Source organism: Phlebotomus argentipes, unplaced genomic scaffold (genome assembly GCF_947086385.1).
Source record: "Phlebotomus argentipes unplaced genomic scaffold, Phlebotomus argentipes genome assembly contig_42, whole genome shotgun sequence".
NCBI classification, from domain to species: Eukaryota; Metazoa; Arthropoda; class Insecta; order Diptera; family Psychodidae; genus Phlebotomus; species Phlebotomus argentipes.
In genome coordinates, this window is record NW_026776171.1 from 1,380,564 (window position 1) to 1,396,681 (window position 16,118).

Below are 16,118 nucleotides of genomic sequence, written 5' to 3' on the forward strand. Positions count from 1 at the left end.
GTGATCCCAAATAAGAAGTGTTTCTCCGTGAGATTGTCGTGAGTGTGAAAAATTGAGGTGAAAAAATATGTGCAAATTCCAATCTTGAGACAATCTTTTTTTCCCTTCCACAGTTTCACTATCATTTGGCATGAAAGCCACCCATTTAGCTTTGGGTGCGCGCACTGTTTGTGGCAAAAGGAGTTTTTCCACCGCTTAATAGAACAAGTAACAATTTCAGGCTTCAAACATTTATAAACAAACTCCAAAACATATAGCAAATATGCCTTTTCTACCAACGATTATTTTCATAAAACACGAACGAGAGTGAATGTTGTCTCCTTTGGAGCCAAACATGATGTCTATTGGGAGGTATAAATAACTCAAAAAGAGCATTTTACTGGTGCAATCAGTGGCTGGGATTGCTGGAAATCATCGCAAAAACCTTCCAGAGCATGTGCGCGCGGTGAAAGAGAAGATTTAGAGGTGTTCTCTCTGGTCTGCGACGGTATGGAAAAATGCTAATATGGAAGAACATGTTCAAGTGGCGCATTTATTAGCATATAATGTGGATCTGGGCCTCCCTCCATCCCACGACAGCAGCACAAGCGCTGTGTGGCGCACATTGGAAAGGTCTGCAAGACACCAAGTTTGCCGTTGGACTCGAGGACCTGTCACCTGACAATCATCGCCGTGCAGACGCCCTTGGTACACCTGATAAATCGGTGCAGAGCAACTTTTGTGAATAACATCACTCAACATACTTTATTGAGTCCCTCTTGTGCGCTGTGTTATGTAAAAATTAACTGTTACTCTCTTGCCCAAGTCAAGAACACATCCAACACGGCATCCACGGCGTCTGGTCAGCGCGGGCAAATCTTTCCTGCGCGCGGCACAACATGAACTTAAAGTACCACCGATTAATCGAGCTTGACTGATATTTCCTGTACAGAAGCTCTCAAATGAACTCCTTGACCATAAAGTGAGCAACCCTGGATTGTTGGCTATTTATTAAAATATAATATAATGGCTCAGGAGGTGAGGCAGACACAAAAAGCGATTGACGCTTTTCATCAGTCACTTTTAATTGAGCTGTAAAGCTCATGGTTCAGCCCTCTTGTGTTGCTACAATTGGAGTCAATCGTCTTCAATGGATATTGCGAAGGTTCCCCATCATCAATGAGTCGATGCCAGTCGCTGAGACGCACCATGAAAGTCACATGATCGCGCACACTTCACAAAATATAATCTTAGACGTCACCTTGACTCCCTTTTGCCATCGTGAAATTATGCTTTGGCGCGCAAAAGAGAGCCCCACGGATGGGCGAGAGTGACATGAAAATTAATAGCGCTGAGATGCCACTCTTCGCCAGAGAGACCATCGCAATGGCAAATTGGCAATGTAATCTAATTTAATTTGCCCGCCACTTTTGCCCAGTGTATCTCCTCGCACTCAATGAGATCATGTTGCAATATTGCACACCACATTTACCGTTTGCATATAAACACGTCCATTTGGCATAATTTTCAATCGTCAGCAAATTTATCTTTTCCCCGCCATTCCACATCGCCACATTTATTGATGGCCGAGGGAATAAAAAGTGTATTTAATAAACACCAATTAATGATCTCTCTCTCTCTCTTTCTCTCTCCTCTCCTCTGGGTTTATATGGGCAAGAAATTCGAGTATGGAATCTCAAATGAGTTGTTCATAAATTACATATTTCCATCGCGCGCTCTTGGCTCTCCGAGACTCCACAAATGATATTACAGTACAAATTGACACAATCTAATTGAATTTGTTTTCATTACAGATCTTATTATGCATGTGTTTTCCGTTCCAGTATCACTTTACACCGCATATTTCTCTCTCTCTGCTTCTTTGGGCTTCGGGTAAAAGGTGTAACAAAAAAGCCACACGCAGAGTGCCAAGACAGGCGAAGAGAAAGAAAACCCATTGAGGGCCCTCGCTCCACATTATGGGAAATTTCTCACCGAATTATGCCACAGTTAAAGAGACTTTTCGCGTATCGCCAACATAATCGTCGGGGGGATTATGTAAGGAATTCTGCCAAAAATCAAGAAGTCACCCGGCGTCTCCATCGCACCAGGCGTCTCCACTGCCACCAAAAAACACAATTCTTCGTGTGAGATGGCAAAAAAGACGTAATTTTATCCGTGGCAGAGCGTGAAATTCGACAATTTGGAGCGATGAATATGAAATTTAGCGAGAATAGAGAGCAAGTATTGATAGAGTAATTGTCTGAGTGTGTGGCATTTTGGCTTGAATATAATGAAAAATTGATTTAAATTATGGACAGAGGCGCGACCTGAAATTGAGAGATTCAGTACAGTAGAAGGCATTACACAGTTATTTGGGTCTCACAATAACATCAATTTTGAATGGTAATTTGAGGGGGAAAGAAAATTGACCACGCGTTGCGATATAGTGTAAATTTGTTGGCAAAGATTTCAATTATGCTGATCATTTTTATTTGCAACAATTTCATGGACTCTGGAATGAAAGAGAGAAAAAATGCGTGAAATTATATAAACATGACAGCTCTATCGCGTCTTGAAATATATCGATGAGAGGTCCGAAAATGAGTTCACACGAGGGCCATGAAGTTATGCTGTACAATAGAAGGGGAAATTTAAATATTGTTTATAAACCATCCATTTCATGGGTCAGAGCGCTGGGAGTGCAAGTTTTTCGTGAAAAATGAAAGTAAATCAAAGTGTTGTTCAATCGCGCACATGATCAACTTTATTTATTCTTCATTGGGCAACATAGCGCATAGACGCCCCAAATAGAAAAAAAAGCCAACTCTCTGTGCCATTTGACATCGCAGCGGATGTGATATTTTGCAAAAGAAACCAGTAAAAAAACACTGGTTGTCCACCAGCCTCTGTGTTGCACACGCGGGGTCAAGAAATTCCTCGAATGCCTCACGTGATTGATCTCAGATACACTGTATTGACGTTATTTATGCAGAAGTGGATCAATGGCACATTTCTCACATGTTAAGGTCAGTAATTTGTCAGGAGCGCAACAATTGAGAATTATTGGGCAATTCTTCAAAATCAAATTAGAGCGCAACAGGAGGGAAATCCACAGCATCTGATAAGACGCTGAATTCACGTAATTGTTTGCACATTTGACTGACATTAGAAGCATGAAAAGCTCTCTTTCTCTCTCTGTGTCTCTGTCGATACTTTGACAAAATTATCACTGCTAAATCTCTAATTAAAGTGACAGAAAATTGTCACGAAACGCCACCAGACAAAACTGCATTTCGTGCCAAATTTAATAGCTCTCTATATAAGCCAGTCTCTTTGCAAATTGATAAAAAGGACAGGAGCGAATTGTATGCACGCCGTGTGCAGGTGACAATCCAAAAACACACACAGCGCACCAAAGCAGTTTAATATGTTGTTCTTTCAAGGAAAAAGAAAGTGTCTTTTAACACCACCACCACGTGTAGCACGATTTTTTTTCTACTGGTCTCTTTTTAATACCTTGTTGACTTTTGGAGGCACTTGAGTGGTTTTTTGGGGCGAAATTGGCTCAATTGAATAATTTGTTCAAGGCCAAAAATCAGTTTTTTTTTGCCCTCTGCATGTCCATCCAAAGAGTGCCTCCTTTTGCAGACGATTTGGTAAATAGACCACGCCAAGTTTCATGGGAAATTATTTATCATTTTTCAAAACTGTGTGCTGATTGTGTGTGACATTGAAGGAATTAAGAGTGGGCTTCGCGCAAGAAAAAAAGACACCAAATGTGAACCATTAATTCAGACCATCAGAGTGACTTCAAATCAATTTACAACTTGAGGACAGTGAAAGTGAATGGGAAAAAAGAAGTTACAGCATTTAATGGCATCTGCAAAAAAGTGCTATGCATTTTTCTCTGGCGATGCAATTAGAAGAAAGCGCGCTACAGTTTATCTGTTTAACGTTAACCTTTACAAAAGCGGGTTTGGATAATGCTTCTCGTGCTTCTTACATGATTGTCACATGAGGTACTGTTTGTTTTGATATGCCTTTAGCCATGAATTTATGAGATTCACACATAACACAGCTCTCAATGAATGGGAGAAGTAATTAAAATTTTATATTCATCCGATGGTTACATAAAAAAGCGACACATGTTGACTGAATTTTTTCTGCCAACCATTGTACAGTTTGTGGGTACTTTCATCTAAATTCGCCAACAGTGACATAATGCATTTAATTGCTAATTGGTCTATCTCGCGTGTCGATTGGGCAAGAGAGATTGTTTTTCCGTCGCCACACACATCTTCTTGAGCACATATAATAGAACATCGCGCGCCCAGAGTGTATTTTGACTGACCAACGCGGATTTGTGATTGCTCATGTCGCGTGAGATTAAATTCAATCAATCAAGCGATCGAGGCATTCTTGAAATTAAGCAGCATAACTGGAGGAATTTCCATCGTGAGTGTATCATTAATTATTGGTGGGCTGGCGAGAAATGGTCTCTCTCATGGGTAATGGCAAATACTCCCCAAGAGTGTTGGCAATCGTATAAAATAGCAAAATTGCATTCTCGGGCAAAGTGAAGGCACACACACGCTCCGGATCAAAATTGCGCAAAAGAGCGCCTTTCTTGCAATATTCTTGTGACTCTCTATTTTTTTTTTCCTCCTTCTTTTTTCCTCCCAATGCATATGTGAAACTCCTTGTCACGAATTGAGTCACTTAATTATTTTTATACCACACAGAGCGCCTCTCAATCGGCCACTCTTATTTTGCACTGATTGTACAATAAATCAGCTGAATTATTCACGGGACACGCATTATGACATGTAGAATTTTCATTCTTGACTGTCGCACAATTTAATGTCTGTCTTTTTTCACGAGGTGTGGTTTTATGGGCCTCAAACTCCACACAATTCCCTCCAGCGTGCAGGAACACTGCAATCAATTGATTGGCTAAAATATGGCGCTTAATTTGCGAGAATGCACACGGCGAATGTTCCTCCACTTTGGCGCTTTTTTTCGCGATAGTGTTTATAAATTTTATATTAGACATAAAGGCATATATATAGCTCAATTCACGTGATTTTTCCAACTCAAAAGCATTGCGTCTTGAGCGCTGAAACACTTGGCTATTCGGGGAATTTTTATTGACTTCACAAAACATCAATTTGAATAGTGTTTTTGGCCAAATGATCAACGCTTAAATTGATCAATTAAGTATTGAACTCAATCTGAAATTTCCTCTCTGGACACAAAACATTATGCCTGGAATCACGTTATAAACTCCACAATCGCCACCTCAATCTTAACACCGTCTCCCCAAAGACAGAGAGAGAGAGAAATTGCCATTTGCGCGAGATAATCAAATTTTAACATCCAATAAGATTGTGTAAATTTACAACAACATTTCTCAATGCGAGAATTTGATTTTCATTTCTCGATCGTGTACATATATTTTCAAGTTCAGCATCATTTCTGCCTTGTCATCTGGATTTATTGCTTAAGAATTGCATTTACTTTGATCAGAATTCATTATGCTTTCTGCGCAAATTTCGCTTTCGTTTGCTTAAGATGTGGGAAATCAATTTACACCGTGTTTAATTAACTTTCCTCATTGAAACAACTCTCAGAAAGGCAATCAAGCAATCATGATGAGATGATGACTTTTTGCCAACACAGATTGAGTCTTCAGATTGCACCAAAAATGACCAGAAGCTCAATTTCCTTGGACATGCCGGTCGAAATTTTGCGAAACATAATCTTAATCGAAAAAAAACACACTCAGAGAAATCTCTCAACATGTTTGCTTGACTGAAATTCAGATTGAATTTCCCTCAAGTGAGGCTTGAGAGATTGATCGCCGCCTGAATTCCATAAATCTCCTCGACATCTCGTCAAATTGACACAATATCCAAGCGCGATAATTACAGTAATTTTGCCTCGTAAAATAAACGAATGCCCAAGAAATGATGTGTGGTAGTTTGGAGCAAATTTTAATTAAATTTTTGTGCAAATGCGGGCGTCCACCAGCCATGTCTATGCATTGGCAAATTGCGCCCCAGTGCATAGGCCATAAAAAATCAATTGCCAGCCTGTCAATTGGCTGAATTAACCCTCCCACTAGCATCATTTTGATGCATATTAATTCACATGGTGACTCGCAATTGTCTTGCTAATGCACACCGCGTGCCTGATTGTGAGCAAAGTGTAACGATTTTAGCTCAGAGGTCTCGCCATTCACACCTTCTGTGTCTCGATCCACGTGAAATAACTCAATTGGTCACCCGTCTCGTGTTAAACAATTCCACAGACAAATTTAAATCCACCAACGGCAATCACTTCTTTGCATCTTGTAAAATTCACACATGTCCCAATGTGAGGCGCACAAAGTGCCATGAAAATTCCCGCACTATTCCCAAGGTAAGCACTTCAATTTATTGTAAAATATAATGAATTAATGTTGCCTGAATTTGACCAAGTTGCGCGTGCATATGATTTTCACTCTCAACGCGCGCTGTGTGCGCAAATTGAGAGTCAATATTTGTATTTATATGCGCTTTTGAGGCACCAGCAAAAAAGTGTCCAAGAACTATTTCTGCGATTATGTTCAATTTCATTAGATAAAGATCACAGTGAATAGAGCCGAGAGTCACATTTGTATCTCATTCACACGTTTTCTTCGTCTCGCAAGTTTATTTGCAAAATATGTAAATTCTCCTCGCCATGTCCGCCTTTTTGAAAGTCAACCGCGCGTGTGAGTGTGCCAAAGGAGCCCAAAAGTTGGACAAGAGTTTAGCCATAGATAAATCCCCCAGATAAGGCATGAGTTTGAGGAAAAGGATAGTGAATTTCTAAACTGAAATATTTCTCTGAGTGCAAACATGATAAAACATACGCAAATAAGCGTCGAATGATATATTTATCAATGTCAGATTTTTGTGATAAATCACATAATAAAAGTTAAGTTATTCATGGTAAGAATGGATGGAGAATAAATTCCGCGCGATCGATTGAAGAGGCCGATTCTGAAAATTCAATCTTTATCTGCATAAATTTTCCCCATTTTATGTGTGTATATTGATATCTCTTGCCCAACACTGAGCGGCTCTCCATGTCGAAAATTACGAAATTATTTGCATACAAGTGTTATTAAAGTGCCTGACATCAAGTGCACGGAGAGTATATATATATATATATAAAATGAGTTTGAGAAGAAAGAATAACGTCGAAACTGGATCAATTTTAATCAGAAAATGTTTAGTGTAATTTATTAAATTAATTAATCGACAACACATCAATGATACGAGGACACCCGCAAGGCGCAATAAAAATTGCCACCCAGATCTTAAATGGTCAATACCTTGTTAGATATTCACACAGAGAGACCGAAATTGAGTCATTTGATCGACACTGAAATTGCCTTATAAATTGCACTGAAATTCATGTGAGATCTCAAGTCATTTGGGGGGTGATTTGCCTCTCTCTCGCGCGCCATCCGCGGCATACAAGTGGCCACATTTGTGCTGGATTATTTATGTGACTCCAAATCACCTTTTTCGGCCTCTCACTGCGCTTAGTGGTGAAAAAATATCCCGCCCACCAACATTTTGACACATATTCACAATTATTTACGCCAGAATTTTGCATCAACTTCATTTGCACCAAGCATTTAGTGGTTGCATTTTGAAATTTGCGATGCCGCGCCGAAGCATTTTAGTCGTTTGCATTAAAATGTATGTCGAAGACGTGCAATTAAATCTGCACTTTCGATTTTGAGACTCTCCGTGTGACTCACGACATCGCCTTTCCCCTCCTTGTGTTTCGATAATCTGCACACACACAATCCTTCGATTTATTTTGACTCTGAGACTCTCTTTCTCGGCTCTCCTTTTGCCATCAGACAAATTGCGCCCAATTTCCCCCACTTTGACCACGCAATTGCCATACATAAATTACCTTTTTAGTGTCTCGCCAAGACAATAATAATTGTATCACTTCATGTTAACATTCAGTCAGACTGTCTGCAAATCCACATTATTGAGCACACTCCAGTTTCTGGGCATTTGCTGGCACTTCCTGGGCCCACCAGATAAAAGACTTCTTTGAGTTTTCTCGTGAGAAAATCTCCCTGAAAATTTCTCAATCATCACCAATGCGCACTTAATTGAATGATGGCATTAATAAAGATTTACGCAAATTTAATAAAGCTTAAATACTCTACCTTTTTAGCATAATTACACGGGTCATTTAAGAGCAAATTACACATCTCGTCATGCCCAAATCTGACTGAGTTGAGCGCGCGAAGAAGTCCCTGCGCATGAGTGAAGGAAAAAATTGCAGCAAAATCTGCCATAATAATAATGAATGTTTGTATATAAATTACCAACTCAATATTTTCTAATTATCAGCAGCGTATATTATTGTATCAATTTGTTAAACACAAATTGGATTAAGTGCCCGCTCATGAATCAAATTGATGAAAGAATAAGAACCGCAAATTATCAATTACAGGCTCTCTTGAGTGCGTTTAACTTTTTTCTTTCGCTTGTTCACCGCCAATGTATGGTCGTAAAAAAGCACACCGGCCGATGGTCTTAATTATTTATTGCGTAAAAATTGTGGGAAATATTTATTGTTTGTGAACAACGAGGAGGAGAGCTGCAGTTGTACTTAAAACTGGGTCAACGCGAGACACCCAAAATGTGCGCAATCGCGTGGAGAAGTCATAATAATGAAGTGCTTTTGGCCCAATCTTGCACATAAAAGCCTCCCTCTCTTGGCATTTGCCCTCAATCTCTCGGGGTTGAAGCGGTGTTAAAGTTCTTGTAATGGATATCTTGTCACGTGCGCTAAATTCAATATACAAACTTTCATTATCAGCATGAGATTTTCATGCTCAACACAATTATTAGGAGCAAAAATATCTGCACAAGCTCTGGGAGATTGTCTCGACTTTTCCTGACTCTTGATGTGGTGCACCAGAAAAAAGGCAGCACAGAATCCACTTAAGGGGACTTTATGATTGATAATCACGCACATGGTGTGCAATGTTAAATGGCAATTTGTCAATATTGATCATTGTCAAAACATGTAAATGCTTTTTAAATGGAGTAGATAAATAAAGTCCTTTTAATGCTAAAAATCTCTCGCACAGCCACTCTCCAATTCAATTTATCACAAGTTGTCGCGCACATAGAAAATCTGAGGCCAGCGTGCGAAATGCAGCTCATTAATCAAAATCCTGCAAACGGGCTTCGGCTAAGTGTTTGCTCCTTTGCGCACAAAGTTCTCTCATTTTGCACCGCGGACAATTAGAAAAGCATCCACTTAATGAGATCACCGCCATGTAATTCACATTGCGATTGAAAATGCTCATTTCCGCTCATGTGCGTCTCTGTCGGGCTGTGGAAAATGTGTGAATTTCATCTCTTGCCTTAATTGGTCTCTCTTGGCGTGCAGAATTGGATTTTATTGATCGGCTTGCATCACATGCAAATAGTCCATTTGGCGGCGGGACACTGAAATGGTGGTGAGTTCATTGCATGTTCGCAACTGCACAATTGACTGTCCGACCACGTGAAGTGGTTGCAATTGACCAGGAAATTTAGTGATCAAGCTGAGAATCTTTCAAACCAATGATGAATATTTCAACGATTTGCCATGATCTGGGTTTAACAATGGATAAAAAGGCATCAGTGTTTCTTGAGAGTCATCAGCTGACAAATAATCGATTATCACATTACCTGAGCACCCACAATTGGCCATTTAATTGGCAAAACTCTATTCTTCACCACCTGAAATTACATGTAATTTCGCGAAATTCCATCCAGCCACAATTGATCACATAAACTCAAACCACAACTTTGAGTGACGTGGCAAAATCAGGCAATAAACACACACTTCCTCTCCCCCTTTTGTTGCCACGATCAAAACTCCGCGGGTTGCGACATTTTTCCAATATAATAATCCACTTTGCCGCGTGAGTGTGCGCGAAGAATTTCCACGCGAGACAGATTGGTCAGAGCGACAGAATGCGAATGAGGAGGCAAAATGCAGAGCACAAGAAATTGAAAATGCATAGAAACTCGGTGCAATAATGAGATTCTTTGATCTCTGCATCTGACAATGTCTGGTGAATTGCATCAAAAACTGATACCGCGCAATTGACATGGAAGCAAGTCGTCACATGACAAAATACCTTGATAGACACGGAAAAAAACCCTCCGAGATTTCCAGCTTCAGTTGTTGCACAAGAATTTCCGCGGAATGGATTGAATTGGCAATATATGTGGGAAGACTATGCGCACGCATTTTCTAATGTGAAAATGTGGTCTGATAGAAAGGATGTGTTCTAGAGATTTGTAGACTCTCTTCTGCTCTTTTCAAAATGCTATTACTTTAGAAAATCCGATAAAAATTAGCGCTAATACGAGAATTTTTAGAGAAAATGCGTACAAGAAGACGTTTTGCTCAATTCAAAGAGCGTCTGTCAAAACACCTTAAAATCGAATAAAAACGTGTTTTGACATAAATGACATGTTCTAGAGATTTATAGGCTGTTTAGTAACCTTTCTGAATTTGTATCACTTTCAGCAAACGGATAAGAAGTTTGTAAGATAGAGGCAAATATGTGATAGAAAACGAAAGAAGAATGTCAGGAATCCACAAGGTGTTAAAAATAGCCAAAAACTTGGTCAAACATGTCAAATTTGATATAATTCCTACATTAAACCGCGATAAAAAGATTTAAAATTGAGATTTCATGGAAAACAACCACAAACTGACCAATAATTACACGGTTATTAATTAATTTTCACTTTAAATTTACACACTATAAATACCATAAATTCAATATGTAAAGAAGTTTTCTTTTTACAAGACAAGAAGTATAATGATCTTCTTCCGCACGCATAACAAAGAAAATATATTGGATTGAAATTGAATTTAGCAAAGGCGATTCAACAAAGAGATCTCGATAAGGAAGCATCTTGACATTTTGCAACGAAAGTTCGCACTCTTTTCCATCAAAAGCCCTGCGATGGACAAAGGAAGACCGTCTCTTCAGCGCACCTCTCAAATGCAATGCGATTACGTGTGGCTGAAAAATTCAAGTGAAAGCCACAACACAAGTGATACTGGGCGCTGAAGATGGTCAACCATCATATTGGAGCAATCTCTTGTGTGTTGCGCAATTGGCAAGATCAAGAGATTAAAATGATGAGATTTTGCCTCATCTCTCTTTCTCTCACCTTTTCTTTCACCGAAACAGTGAAGAAGAAGAAAAAAAAACCCACCGTCTCTTCATTTCCGTTTGTGGCGAAAAATACAAACACTGAAACGGTTGAATAGAATGAAAAATGATCGAGAAGATCGGACTTTCTGTCCACAAAGTGATTCTCCAGCCCCAGATGAGTGAAATGTGAGATGCAAGATCACACCTATTGGCGGCGATTGGAGAAGGTAAAAGGTGGATAATCTCTCAATTGTATCTTATGGCGATTTTAGGCTCAATAAAATGTGGGATGTTTACTTTTACTTTTGCAAATAAACGCCATGCAAGATCATTTTTTCCATCGCATCTTTTACGATGATGATCGTAAAAATTTCCACTCTCAATCATAATCACAGCCCACAGAGTTGTGGAGCAATGTGAGGAGCGATCGGTGTGATCTTGAGATGTTTCTCTGGGTGGCAAAGATCACCTTCGGAGGATCACTCAAGATGCCACCGTTGAGGAATTTCAGTCATGTGACTCTCTTAGTCTCTCACAACATCGCGCGCACACACACGCTTCTATGATTGCTGTGGTGATCTTCAGGCACGATCGCGCCAGGAATGCCCCTTTCCATTCCTCTCACGTCACGTGACGCTCATGAAGACACAGCGAGATCATCAGACCTCATTGCACAGCATAAATTACATAAAATGTGTTTCATCTCACTCACGAGTACCCACAGTGATTAAATCAAATAAAAAGGGGATCTTTATGAAACATCTCTGCCGTGTGTTCTCCGCAGGCGATTTCAAAAACTGTCATTGCAGCAATTAAGCGGAAAAAAAATCACACACTCACAGAGTGTCTTACTTTTCCTCCGCCTCGTGCGAATGGAAAATAATATATTAGTTCTGTGGACCAAAAGAGGTGCTCAGAAAAAAAATCCACCGTTTTCCCCGAAAAATTCCATCACATGCGCCACATTTATCTTCAAGAGCGCAGCATTTGAAAGGCCTGGATTATGCGCACACAGTGCGCATAAAGTCCACATCTTAATTATATACGAATGACCATTTAAGGCCTGGCAAACGGCACCTCATGAATGAGTGTCAAAATGTCCAGTGAATCGCCCAATATTTCGATCAAATCGATTTGTATTGCCATAAACAATCGCCATGATCGCCAATCCGTGCAATGATCTTCGACACCCGAAGGAAGGTATAATAATAATGAAATTTAATGCAATATTGTGTGATGTCTCTCTCTCTCACGCCGAACGATGGAAATCATTTGCAGTGTTGTGTTTGCATCAAATGCCCATTAGGCCTGAAGTAGTTCAATCAAAACACCACAAACGTGACAGGTACAGTGATCTCCGCCACTGCCATAAATCACTCCCGGCGATCGGCCAGTGACATGGATTTTTCGGCTGATTCGCCGGGGGTTGGCGTCCGACGTCTTGCGACATCACGTCGTCTGAGAGATGGATTTTTCACAAAAGTACACACGATTCACTCTGTGTGCTCCGTGTGTGATCGTCTGAATGGAAATTTGCAAGACACTTTGGCATAGGAATTACCCACTAAATCACTACAATTTGGCGTATGTGAGGCAATTAGTGGAAATGGTCGTTAATTGCTCAGCAATAATTGTGCACCTCTATTGCAAATTTCCCGTGATTTGGCCGATCGCACGCAGAGAGCACTGATCAAATTTAGAGCAGAAAATCTTCTCTCTACACTCTTGGGCAAGGGTGAGATAATACGGTCAGAAGTGGTGTACAGTTCAGCAGAAGTTTCGATCAATTATTTATGTTTATCTTTGGCAAAAAGAAGCATTTGAAAGCGAAAAATATTGTTTCTCTGGATTTTCATGGCTAAGTAATACTGCCAATTCTATTTAAAGCTAACATAACCTCAAAAACAGCATTTCAGACTTAGAAAATAACTCATTAGAAAGCTAATAGGTTTATTTTACTCTTGAAATCAGTAATTTTTAGTTCTTTATCAAATCAAAACGGATTAAAATCTTCAAATTTTGTCTTAGAAAGCTTCCAAACGAAGATTCTAATGATCTCGCAATGGTTTTTTTTAAGGTTATGATTGAAAAGATGCTCAAAACAGCGATTTATTTACAGAAATTTCGGGTAGAACCTCAAGAGATTCTTCATACATTGAAAATTAATGCACAAATAGCCTCAAAAGCTAGAATGATGGAAGAGTCAGGATGTGGTGTACATATTTCAGTCACACTGTCTTTCTCTTGCTTTGCGTGTACACACAAATTGTCACAATCCACCTGAGATCTCCACACCTCCTCTCAGCAACAATTCATCACACAGCGCTCAAGTGTGTTCTCAAATTGCCCACCGAACGCACATTGTAACTGGAGAACTTATAATTGTGATTAGATAATTGCCAGATAGTCACTTGTGCCACCGCAGCAATTCAGAAGGAGTCTCTTGATATATGCAAATAGCGCCAGAAGTAGAACAAGTGTCTCTTTGGAGTTGATTTAAGAAATTTTCCCTCTCGGTTTTTTTATCTGCTCTCTGTTCGCAATCAATTTGAAAAACCAACATGAATTTGAATCAATTGAGTGTAATTCATTTGGCTTTCTTTGGGCGTTTGGGCGGGGGAAAATATGTGTGAGAGGAGAGGGAAAAAGTTCCTCCTTTCGCGATGAAATCAATTTTGATGATGTGATGGAGTGATCTTGAAGATGACCTACGATTTCCAGGGGTGAAAAGACACAAATAGCCACTGTTTGAGAGAGGATTTTCGCGCATGAGAAGTTCTGGAGATTTTAACAAGACTTTGCAGCTTATCATTAGAGATGATTTTTGCAACGGTGATGACTTGAGATCAAACATCAATTCCGGCTCTTGTTGGCCACAAAAGTGATTGAGTTTCTCGAGTGCAATCGGTGGTGAACCACGCGAAATTGCATTCACCATTTCACTGGAAAAGCACACACAATCTTTCGAAAGTAGGAAGGGAAAGACAGCCACTGATCGGCATTCTTACGGATTCCCCAAACGCCAAGTGGCTCTCATTGCTGTGTCCGAGGAGGAAGAAAAAAGCCTGAGCCTTTCACTACTGCGCGATCAACACAATAATTGTCCATGACCATCAGTTGACATGATGAAGTGATCAGAGATCACGGAGGATCAGCGCGGAAGATCAGTCATCACAGATCACGTGCGACATTTAAGGCCCCATTCTTGTGTGTGCGCGCGCTGCCTTTCTCGCCCCCAACATCCAACTTGTATCACTTTAAATTAACAAAGTTGCGATGTAATTTGATTTCATTAGATTATATAACTTTATGTGTGTTCACAGGGAGATAAATGATCTAATTTGCATAAACAATCGCAAGAACGTGCGCCACACTGAGATCTTTGCATGCTTTTGCTCTCTCGCGAAAATGTATAATTCTCTCCAACCGCAATTCAATTCCAATCACACACAGAGAGCGCAATTTTAATTTGAATTTTTGTGCAACACCCCACAATCACTCTAAATCAATTTGACTCTTTTTTTCCCGCCATCGACACACACACACACACACGTACACACTGATGTAGGCACAATTTTTCCTCTCGCGACGCGCCTGAGGAGATCTCGAGAGGAAAACGGAAATAATTGCTGACAAAAAAGAGAGAGAGAGAAAATCATCATCGAAATATTCATGAATGGACAGCGAGCGATAAAAACTAAAGAGATGCTGGCGATGAATAAAAATTGCTCATCAAAAAAATGGAAACTCTGCACAGATATTCAAAATAGATTCAACGATCTTGCGCAATCTTTTATGAATTTGTTTTTTTCGCGCATTCAAAGACCCACACAATTTCCGATGTCACGTGCCGTGAAATTCTCTCTCTCTCTTTTCATCAAAATCCATTGTTATTTGAGCAAATTGCAAACCCTTCACCCATTTTCTCGACTCTTTTTCTGCCCTCTCGCAAAATCACCTTCTTGATGATGTTGAGTTTCATGTGAAAAGACAAGGAAAAAAAGCATTGAACCTCTTGAAAACGTGCTTTTCCAATTCCATTTTCAATATATATCAATTCGTTTCATTGCCTTTCATTTGCGCGCGCCCCAGTAAAAGTTTCTTGATGGGATTTTTATACACAAACACACGATGCCAAGGGGTAGATAGTGTGAGCAGAAGTGGTGTACAGCCCAGCAGAAGTGTTACAGAGTGAAAGTTTTTAAATATATGTAATATTTGGGTAACTGGATGTTTATTTTCTAGGTTATGTGACTTATTTAATAAAAAATAACAGTTTTGAAAGGGAATTTATGCATTTTTATCAAATTATTTTCATTTTATAGTAGGTTTGCGCATTTGTACTCCATAAGAATCAAGATTCTGAGCATCTAATGATAGAAAAACATTTATAACGCCAAACATAACCTCAAATTTTCACTTCAAAGCAGCCATTTTGAGCAAGAAAAAATACTCATTCTGATAATCACAGATTTCCAAAAGTATACTGTGTAAAAAATCCTTGAAAAATATTTAAAAATTGAGTTCTAAATTGGTTAGTTAGAATTCAGTTAGATCTCGGTTAGATTCCGGTTAGTTTCTGGTAATTTTCCGGATGATAGAAGCAAAATTGACAGCATATTTGATAGAATGTCACTGATTTAGCCTCGTTAGGCATTTTAAATCTCAATGAGCAGACAATCCTGGGAGTTTGAAGTCCCAGGAAGTGTCAGGAAGTGTTGTACAAATGTCAGCAGCATTCTCTCCCCCTTGACACAGTCCACAAACTCGATTTCGAGAAACCCCCGCGATCTTTCTCTGGCAGTTTGCAAACGAGAAGCAGGTGCAATTCCTGCGATCTCACCTCAACAATTGAGCAACCGCCGATCTTGCAGAGTGATCTTGTGGGCAAAATATTGATCGC